Source organism: Mauremys mutica, chromosome 7 (genome assembly GCF_020497125.1).
Source record: "Mauremys mutica isolate MM-2020 ecotype Southern chromosome 7, ASM2049712v1, whole genome shotgun sequence".
In the NCBI taxonomy this organism is placed as follows: domain Eukaryota; kingdom Metazoa; phylum Chordata; order Testudines; family Geoemydidae; genus Mauremys; species Mauremys mutica.
Genome location: NC_059078.1, coordinates 94,713,531 through 94,724,214, shown reverse-complemented (window position 1 = coordinate 94,724,214; position 10,684 = coordinate 94,713,531).

Below are 10,684 nucleotides of genomic sequence, written 5' to 3'. Positions count from 1 at the left end.
GCCCCTGGCTGATCGGCCAGGGGCACTTATGACAGCACCAAATGGTGCAGTGCAAAAGGACAGGTAACCATGACCATCTTATTACCGTCTTCTTACCAATTCATGGTATGGTAGACGGTGCAGTATGCCTGGTAACCATCGCTGCTGTCATGCAAAAGCAAAAGCATGCTGCTGTGCAGCGCTGCTGGCCCGCCTGTCAGCGGCATCTAGTACACATACGGTGACATACACAAAATCCAAAACAGGCTCCATGGTTGCCACGCTATGGCGTATGCCAGGGCAATTCATGGAAAACGTGCTCAAAATGATTGTCTGCCGTTGCTTTCCCGGAGGAAGGAATGACTGGCGACATTTACCCAGAATCCACCGCGAAAATGATTTGTGCCCTAGCAGGCACAGGGGTCTCAACCCAGAATTCACACAGACAGCCTAGACTTAGTTAATTGTTCGCAAAAATGTATCTTTGCAAGGAATTCACTCCCTGTTTCCCATCTCACAGCTTCCACTGTCTCCAGACCTGCCACAGCATCCCCCTCGCAGAGGCTGGCAAAGATTAGGCGGCAAAAGAAAAAGACAAGGGACAAGATGTTCGAGGAACGTATGGGCTGCTACCTAGCAGAGGCGGACCAGCAGAGCCAGTGGAGGGAGACCGTCTCTCTGTGCCAGTGCTCACACAGCGAACAGGAGGAGAGGTGGCGTGAGGAAGACAAGCAGGCGACTGAAACAATGCTTGGACTAGTGAGGGAGCAAACGGACACGCTCAGGCGCCTTGTGGATGTTCTGCAGGACCGCAGGAGGACAGAGACACCCTGCAGTGTATCTGCAACCGCACTCCCCCGCCACAAAGTCCCATACCCCCCTCACCGAAAATAATCAGGAGGAGGGGCGGCCGGGGACGTGAATACTGTCACTGCACCACAGCACAGTGCTCAAGTACCCAAAAGCTCTCATACCCTACATTTGCTGAAGTCCTTCACTTCCAGACTCACAGTAGTCCCAATCCCAGTCCCATCCCCTAACTGTCTACTTAATTAATAAAAATGCTTTGCTGTTAATTACTGTTTCCGTTATGTTTTTTCAAAGAAGACTGTGTTTGAATGGGGGGCGTGGGGAAGGGGGTGGTTAATTGCATAGGACAGTCACCTTTCCCAGGGTACAGACACGGGGGCAGGATCAGCAGCGGGTCACACACACGGTGCAGTCAGTAGGCACCCTGGTCGGTATGGGAGGTGGTTTCCAGGACCTGTGTGGGTGGGGGAGATGTGACTTTGCAGCGGGGGAGGGCGGTTACAGATCTTATACAGCGGTCCTTGTCCTGGACCGCTGAGTCACGCAGCTGAGGAATCTGTATCCGTCCTCCTCCACCACAAGGTCACATATCCGCCCGCACACATAATTCCATAAAGAGGGATGGCAGGCTCCGTTGAAAGAAGCATTCCGGCACTGCCGACCGCTCTAGGAGCAGGAGCCTGTCATTCCTTGAGTTTAGAGGCGGTCTTTACATCACCGCACACCCTACCCAGCACAGTCTGCCTCCCAGTTTCAACCCTTTAACGCAAAGTCATGAATAAAGAAACCTTTCTTAAGTAACAATGGGACATGTATTTTATTTTTACACGTGTGTTGGAAGTGGGGGAAACGGGGTATGTAACCGAAGAGGAGAGTCAACAGTAACTGGGTAAAGAAACAGGGGCAGGTTCAGCTTCTCTGTAAAGAAACTGAACAGTCACAGGTCACGCTGCTCGCTGGTATTTGAAAAGTTCCTTGTCGCTGTCCCAGGCGCCTGTATAGGGCTTCATGAGCAAGTGCATTAGCGGGCAGGCTGGGTCCCCGAGGATGACTATAGGCATCTGCACATCCACAACAGTTATTTCGTGGTCTGGGAAGAAACTACCTTCCTGCAGGCGTCTGAGCAGCCCACAGTTCCTGAAAACACATGCATCATGAACCTTGCCCAGCTTGCAGCACCATTGAAAAGTAGCCCAATTTCTCATCAGCTGACTGTGGAAGAGGTGGACGATAAAGTGCGAGGAGGAGAAAACGGCGATGATCGCAGCGGGCTCCGTGCTTGCAGTGCTGTGGCGTCCGTGCTGTCACTGACCAGAAAAGTGCACGAACAGATTGCCCGCAGGCGCTTTCAAGGAGGGAGGGAGGGAGGTTGTGATTGACGGTTCAATGACGACACTTACCCAAAACCACCCTCGACACATTTCTCCCCCCAGCAGGCATTGGGGGCTCTACCCAGCATTCCAATGGGCAGCGGGGACTGCGGGAACTTTGGGATAGCTTCCCACAGTGCACCACTTCCAAAGTCGACGCTGGCCCCGTGAATGTGGACTCAGAAATTCGAATTAGTGTATTTAGTATGGATACACAAATTCGACTTCATAAGGTCGAATCCACAAATTCGAACTAAGTTGATTCGAAATAGTCTTGTAGTGTAGACAAGGCCTTAGACTGGGACTTTCCCAGATGAAAAGTGCGGGGGCAGAAAGAGGAATAAATGCACAAAGTATGCTTAAGCAGTTGGTTGTGTTTGAGATTTATATGACTCCTGGAGAGAGACAGAGGCCCAGCGCAGCTGCTTTGGACAAGGCAGCGGTGTCTCACCTGAGGTTTCTGCAAAACAGAGTAGATTGAGTGCAGTCTGTTCAAGGAAACAAGACTTGTGTTCAGCTGTAAATAAGTTACACCAAAAAACTGACTCGGTGTCTGCTACAAATGGGAAACTGACCTTCAAGGTGTCAAATTCTGCTTCCACTTAGCAAAGGGGTGACAGCATTTGGTCCATTTAATCTAAAACTAAAACATCAAACGAACAGAGAAATGAACAGGAAGGAATAAAGAAGAAGAGAAAGTGCATCTCCAAAGGAAGACTGCTCCTGAATGCATTTCACATTTTTTTTTAAGCAGTTGCGGCCAAGAACAAAGCACTGTATCAAAGTTCCTGTGAATGAGGCAGCATATGATACTTCTTTGTCATTGCCACTCCTCTTTATCCCACATTACATGAAGAAAGGTCACAGCCTGATCAAAGTGCAGTATATCCTAGCCATGTAATTATTGATTTGCTCACCCCTGTGTACTGCTAGGACTCTGATCAGAATAGCACAGGCAGCTAATTTGGTTACATTCCACTTGAGTTAAATTCACTGAGCTGAAGGTATATTACAAAAGTATCAGAATGGCAGGATATTGCTGCATTTAGAAGTCTTGTTTAAAGTGGCTGTTCATGAGATACTTCAAATAAAGATTGCATTTTGTCCTAAAAAGACCTGCCTTAGTTCTCTCTATTGCTATAATGTATTTTCAGTCTATTTGTAAGAAAGTTTCCCTAGTAAAAATGAAAATGAATTGGAATTCAAACAACAAATGCGATGCCCATTCTGTCCACTGGGAAGCATCTAAAAAAGGCTAGACTTTTTTAAATTGTAGTTTTATTGCTTTTTAACATAATTAAGTGGAAAGTCTTGGTACTGTCAGGAGGAATGTATTATTAAAGTAATTATTTGGATTATATAGTCAGCATAAAGGGATGGGTGAGAAGGGAAAGAACTGTAGTTTTTTTAAAAGGGGAGCTTTGTTAAGTTTCACTCCACCATTTTGTTGTTACATTTAATCAATCTAAAATACTGTCTAAAATATTTAATTGGATACTTTTTCTTGGTTTCTGGTAAGTTATTTGTATGGGATAAAATCCTGAACTCCTTACTTAAGCAAAGTTCCCATCAAAGGCAATAGGAGCATCACAAGTTCTCCTTACTAGAACCAGAATGGCCCCTCTTTCCTCCCTCCCCACAAAATTAAAAAAATACATGGGTTTCCTTCTCTTCCTGGTTCATAACAAGGGCCCAGTCAAAAAGCCCCCAACTTTCCACAGTACATGCCAGGCTCAAATGATATCATTCCCTTTCCCTGGCTTGAGTTCAGACAACACACATGCTTACCAAACTTTGTCTTTTTTAGATGTCAGCTGAGCCCTGCAGTCCATCTGTAGCTGCTCCCAAGCCACTGCTTTTATACCTCCACACACGTGTCAGGGAAAACTAATTGTGAGCCTCGGTGGCTCCTGGGACCCAGACAGGTAACGCAGTCTGTCATTGAGAAATTTTCTTAAGGACTGCAGGATTTAGCTAGTTTCAGAAAAAACCTTTTTAACCAGAGCCCCCTAAGCCTCAGTTGTATCATTGCTGTACCGAGAATTCTCTAACTCAGCTTTTACAATATTTACATTCATGCTGCAGCAAACTATTAGCCCCATTATATTATAAAACAGTTAAAGAAAACCATCTGAAACTACTTGTTCTACAGGGAAAGGAACAATTACTCATCTGCACCATTTCAGAGCTTGGAAACAGGAAAACTCTCTTTCTTACAGAAAGCTTTATATTTAGGATTCCCACCCACAAGCTGTGTTAGGTAGTTTGAGGGAAAGATCTGCGTCAACTTATGAATTTCATTTTGTTTTGTGTGTATCATTTGATTGTGAACTTCCACTGAGAATTAGAACCCTCAACCTGTGTAGGATGCTGTGTCCTGTGCCAAGATCGAGTTTGAAGTGGTGTGGTGTAGCCTGACGTGGTAGATAAACAAGGCTAGAGGAGGAGTTTCTCACCTTCTGGACAACACAAAGGACGAGTCAACTGGCTGGCTGCCAAGGACAGTTGACTTGCTTTAGCACCCTCTGCTCAACAAAGGTGAATGGGCATGTGAACTCGACGTGGCTGGTGTATGGGTCTTATATTGGGCATCCTGACCAAGGCTGGCTTTATAAGAGGGATTGTGTATGCAAAAGGGGCCAAAAGCAGCAAGCAGGACTTGCTGCATAGAGGCAAGGGAGTCTTTACATAGCCAGAATAAGGACAGAGCTGGGACCTCAATCTGAGGGGTGAGATCAATCGGGGTGGGGTGGGGGGCGGGCACGAAAGGATGTTCAGATGTTTGTTTTTCCCTACATCTGTATCTTGTGCATTTTAAAGTGTGTTCAAGAAGTTCCTTTGCCAAGCCTGTGTGTTCCTAGTTGTCAGGGCCTTCCAGTCCCTGAAGAGTTGAACTGTAAAGTGGAGAACCCACAAAGGTGGAGCTCTGGGGAGCGCATGCGTAAGTAAGTGGAGAGCTTGTGAGGAGGGTTCAACACCCGTCTTGGGGCTGATGGCAGCTGAGCCATGGGGCCAAACATCCTAAGGAGGGGTGCCAGAGAAGGAGTCTGTGCCCCAGAGTTTGCCTGAGATGCCAGAACCAGACAGTGTCTGGATGCTGCTCAGACCCAGTTGGCTTGAAAGCATGTGGGATCCAAATGTTGGGTCTAGTAAAGCAGACTGCTGATCTTCCACTAGGGGAACTCATCCAGGGCTGTAAAACTGTGTAATCCAATATAGGGTGCAAATATTCACAGCATCTATTAAGAAAATGTGGTGATGATGTTGTTACACAAGAGCAGAGATACAGAAGCAAACCCCCCATCCATTCACAATAGCTCAAGGTTTGGCAAATACTTTACCATAAACAAAGCACTCTCTTTGATTAACCAGCTGCAGATAGGAGCTAACATACAACATGCATACAATATCACAATTTTTCCTCACCTGCATAGGGCAAGGTGAGATTGGATTGGTGCACTGTCCCCCAGAATGGGTGACAGCATATGACCAGCTTCAGCATAATATAAACAATGATGCATCTCATGCAGATTTAAGAGAGACAATGCACCCATTTTGAGCATTAAAGAAACACAAAAAAATGATTGGGGGAGGATTAAGTCATTCTCCTGTTCTTTCCTCAAAGTGTCTGTAATATATGTGTATGAGAATGCAATCAAGTTTGCAGAGAAAATGTAGCTAGTTGTTAAAAGTTTGCTCCCTCCAACAAGGGTCCAATCCATCTGTCACAGTGGGTCATATTTGTAATAAAGACAGATTCTGACCAGGATGAGTAATTATGATCACGTAAACAATGATAATAAAAAGTTACTCCCGCTTTTTAAATAACAACTACTTGAAGAAAAGTTTATTAATTTTAAAAATAGCATTGGGAGAAAAATTGCTGCCTTTGACTCACTAATGTATACCTCCTTATGCTGTAAAGATTTTGACTTCGGGGGAAAAAAAGGGTGGGGGGGGGGTAGGAGTGCCAGCCATGCTAGTTTGGGGCAGATGCCCGAATTCTTTATTAGTTCAACAAATTCTCTCAATATCATTACATTTCTGTGCAGCTACTGTCCTTCCTCAGCACTATTTGCACACTCAATTCCTCCGACATGCTTTGCTGGGTGCTCCAGTAGCCACAGCACCTTCCACCAGTCATGACCTTCACCACAATTGAAATGTTCTTGATGCCACCAAAGATAAGTCCCCCATCAAAACCACATTCCACATCTCAAAAACACTCGAAACCCTTGCCACTTACCTATATGCTCAGCTTCCTCACTTAAGTTGTCGTTCTGCTTCCACTATTTCCATTCTTGTTGCCATCTTCTCCCTGGTGTAATTCCTAGCACATTGGTATGAGGAAGCAGACTTCTTCAGCAGGAAAGTCAGATCAAATAGGCAGATCAATCAGGTCCAACCACCCCAAGGGAAGAACTGGGGGGGGTCTAAGCCTCAAAGACTAAGCAATTGAATCAACTGGTTGTATATGGTGTTATTATGTATTAGAATATGTCGAGTAAGGCCTTTCATGAAAGCTTGTAATGTTCTGCACTTGGTGGTCATTATCACATATTTACAGACTGTGGTTATGAATTTATGTATATAGAGAACTGGATTCATAAAGCTTTACGTCCATCTCCCCAACCAGACGAGACTAGCTCCAAGCACTGAGCATTATACAATCCAGGAAAAAACAAACGATGGACCATTAAATTTAAAGGGAAAACACTGAGATATCCTGACTAGAATTTCCCCACCCTATGTAACCATGATCCAGGAAAGAAAAGACAAGAGCCCTTCTTTAAAAGGAGGCTTGAAACGTAAGTCTTCATCCAGAACCTGAGGGACAGTTTCGAAGGCAGGAGGTTGTCTGAACAGTGGATCCCCCGTAGGGCTAGTGGGAACACTGAGAAACTGTTCAAAGGTGATACGAGACTTGCATTAGTAAGGAGAATTTATCTAATATAGAAGTGCAAAGCCTGAAGTTACATAAAGAATAAACATAAAGGTGCAACTTGTATGTGTTTGTTCTTCCTTTCTGTTTCATCGTCCTTGAATTGTGGACACCAAAATTGGACATAGTATTCTAGTAGCAGTAATACCAGTGCCAAATGGAGAAGCAATAATATATCCTCCCTACTCCTACTCAAGATTCTGCTTTTTATACATAAGAGTTGCCAGGTGTCTGATTTTTGACCGGAGCACCTGGTCGAAAAAAGAGACCATGGCAGCTCCAGTCAGCACCACTGACCGGGCCATTAAAAGTCCAGTTGGTGGCACAACCAGGCTGGCAGGTTCCCTGCCCCGCTCCGTATGGCTCCCGGGAAGCAGCCGATATGTCCCTCCAGCTTGGGGGCGGCCACAGGGGCGCCGCACGCTGCCCTCTGCCCCAAGTGCCAGCTCTGCTGTTCCCGCTGACTGGGAACCACGGCCAATGGGAGCAGGGGTAGTGCACAAAGCCCCCTCGCCGTGCCTCCACCTAGGAGTTGGAGAGAGTTGATGCCACTTCCCGGGAGCCACCTGAAGTAAGCGCTGCCCAGAGCCTGCATCCCAGCCCAGAGCCCCCTCCTGCACCCCAAACCCCACCTCCCCAGCCCCACCCCAGAGCCTGCACCCCCAGCTGGAGCCCTCATGCCTTCCCACTCTCCACCCCTTGCCTGAAGCCCTTTCCCACACCCCAACCCCTCAGCCTCAGCCCCCCTCCCTCACTCTAAAACCCCTCAGCCCCAGCCCAGAGCCCCCTCCTACACCCCAAACCTCTTATCCTTAGCCCCACCCCAGAGCCCGCACCCTCAGCTGCAGCTCTTGCCCCCTCCCACACCCCAACCCCCTGCCCCAGGATGTACATTTCTTTAACAAGCACCAGGGGAAATTTAACTGTTTAAATGTCATAAAAATTCTCATTAAAAACACAGATTTAATGAGAATGGTTATGACAAGACTAGAGAGATATTTTCAATTTCAGATTTGGATAAAAATTTGTTAATTCAACTTCTTTTCCTAGTCCACTGTCTATGTTAAAGTGGTTTGCTGCTAAAAAAAAACCAAACAAAAAAAAATATATATACCATGGGTCAGATGATGTTTTCAAACAAAAAAATATATAAAGTGAAATTCATGAGACAATATGAAAAGTAAATGTTTCAAAATTATTTCCAAAACAAAGTTCTGGCCCTTTCATTTCTAATATGACATACGGACCGAGTTTTACAAGTATACAGGGAGTGTGTCTAGTAACTTTAAAATTAATCTTATTTCAGTGTAACTGGACCTCAAAAGTTATTCTTGATGGGTTTCTCAGTGGCTGGAAAAGATCTCAAACAATCCCCAGAAAATCAAGTATTTGTATCTCTAAAAATAATAGATTCCCTTAAACTACAAAGTCCAAGAGAGATATAAAGAACCTCACAACCCAGCACTACCACTGATCATCCCTTTCAATTTTTTTTTTTTAAAAAAAGATTTGCTTCTGCCGCTACAATAAATTTTGTCAGTAGAAAAAAAAATTATTATGAATAAGATAACTGAAGGCAGGGATGATCCAGATGATCGGAGATCCTGTGCAGAGTTCTCTGCTGTGCATGACATCCACAGAGCATAGCAGGTGTAGAGAAGAGATAGTTTCTGTCTCTGATACAGTTCTACACCAGGGCTGGGAATGGCTCAGAAGTAAGAATCTCACACACATCCTCTGCAGTGAAGGCAACCAATGCAAGGATTAATTTAGCTTCTCCCTAATGGCCTTCTCTCTTGCTTGAGTGCTCGATTAGCATCCTGATTCTCCAGTGATTGTTTGGCAGTCTTCCCATTTCTGATGTACTTAAAAAAAATAATTGCTGTCAGTTTTTGTATCCTTAGCTAGTTGCTCTTCAGATTCTTGTTTGGCCTGCCTATTTATACTTGACTTGCCACAGTTTATGCTCCTATTTTCCTCATTTGGATTTGAGTTCCAGTATTTAAAGGATGTCTTTGTCTTCAACTACCTTTTTTATGCTGCTGTTTAGCCATCACTGCATATAAGTCTGTGTAGAGGTCTGCATCCTTGCACTCAGTAGGCAATTCACCAAGTGGGCCTCCTGGTCATCCCAAAGCCAGCTATCTATATTTCTAATAATCCAATTCCCCATTACTATTATCAGTCTCTCCCTAATAACTGAGGTCCCCTCTCCCGGAGTGGTATCCTCAGGCAAAAGGATACCATTACATCACATGGAAGGAGGATCCCAATTATAGGACTGTTTCCTCTGCTCCACCTTGATCTTTTCCTTCCCAGAGACTTTCATCCTCTTCAACAACACAGAGGCTGTCAGATTTGGGGTGGGACTGTTCTATTGTGACCCCGAAAGTCTTGTCTATGTACCCCTCTGTCTTGCTTGGCTCCTCCAGTTCAGCCACTCTGGTCTCAAAAGCCCATACTCTGTCTCTGATGTCCCTGAACAGCTTGCACCGAATGTACACACTTGCCACCTGCCCACCAGGCAGCTAATCATACATGCTGAATTCAGTGGACAGCCCCTACTCTGCTGCTGGACTTCCGCCTGCAGGACTTTTACTCTTGTGGCGGTGGGGTAGGGTTGTTGGTTCTGTGTGTGTCACTTTTTTTCTTGGGGGAGGGCTGTTACTGGCTTAAGTTTAGAGACTGTATATTAGGTGTATCTTGCTCTCACGCTCCCTCTCAATTCCCTCACAAAAGTCCCGTGTGGTGCTCCTGTTTGTTAGCTCCTCTATTTGCTTAGGGGCTGGCTTTTTAAACTCCTGTTCTCCCTGAGTTAGCCCCACCCCCTCACCAAGGGAGCCTAAAGGAAATAGAGATACAAAAAAATGACAGGCTAGAGCCTCATTAGGAAGCTTTCAGCCTTGCCTAGCAGGCCGCTAAGCTCAGCATATAGCCCACCAACCACAGACCACACTCTGAACTTCAAGCAAGTACATAAAAATTAACAAAAACAAACTTACCCCAAGAGTCACATAGTCACTCTTCTTATACCTGGAGAATTCCCTTGTAAAATTCCTCTGTTTGCTAGCGTCTCTGGTCACTTTCGAGCTGGCTTTTTAAACCCCTGTCCTCCCTGGATTGACTAACACGCAGCTTCTCAACCCAAGGATCACAAGCAGGTTTCGAGGGTGAAGTGAAGTGACAAAATCACTCTCCTCCTCTTTATGGATAGATTGGAGGTAGGGATCCTGAAACATTTTTCTGTTCATAATATGAAATCCAAGTATGAAAAAGGTTGCAAAGCACTGAACTGCCACTTTCATCAGTAAATGTTTTCTCCCATTACTACAAATTCACAGCTACATAAAGTCAAATTATTTAAGAACAGAGACATATTTTCAAAGTATTTCTCTTCCCAGGGAATTTTTCTTGTAGTACTTCTAGAAAAATTATCAGTCCCTTACTATAATATATGAAATTTATTATTTTTATTTCATTCGATGCTTTGCTATTTTAGCATAATTTCAGTTTTATAAAAAATAATCAGAAATTAAATTTCTCTTATCCTTTAAATTTACATTAACAGAGTAATTGAACGGAG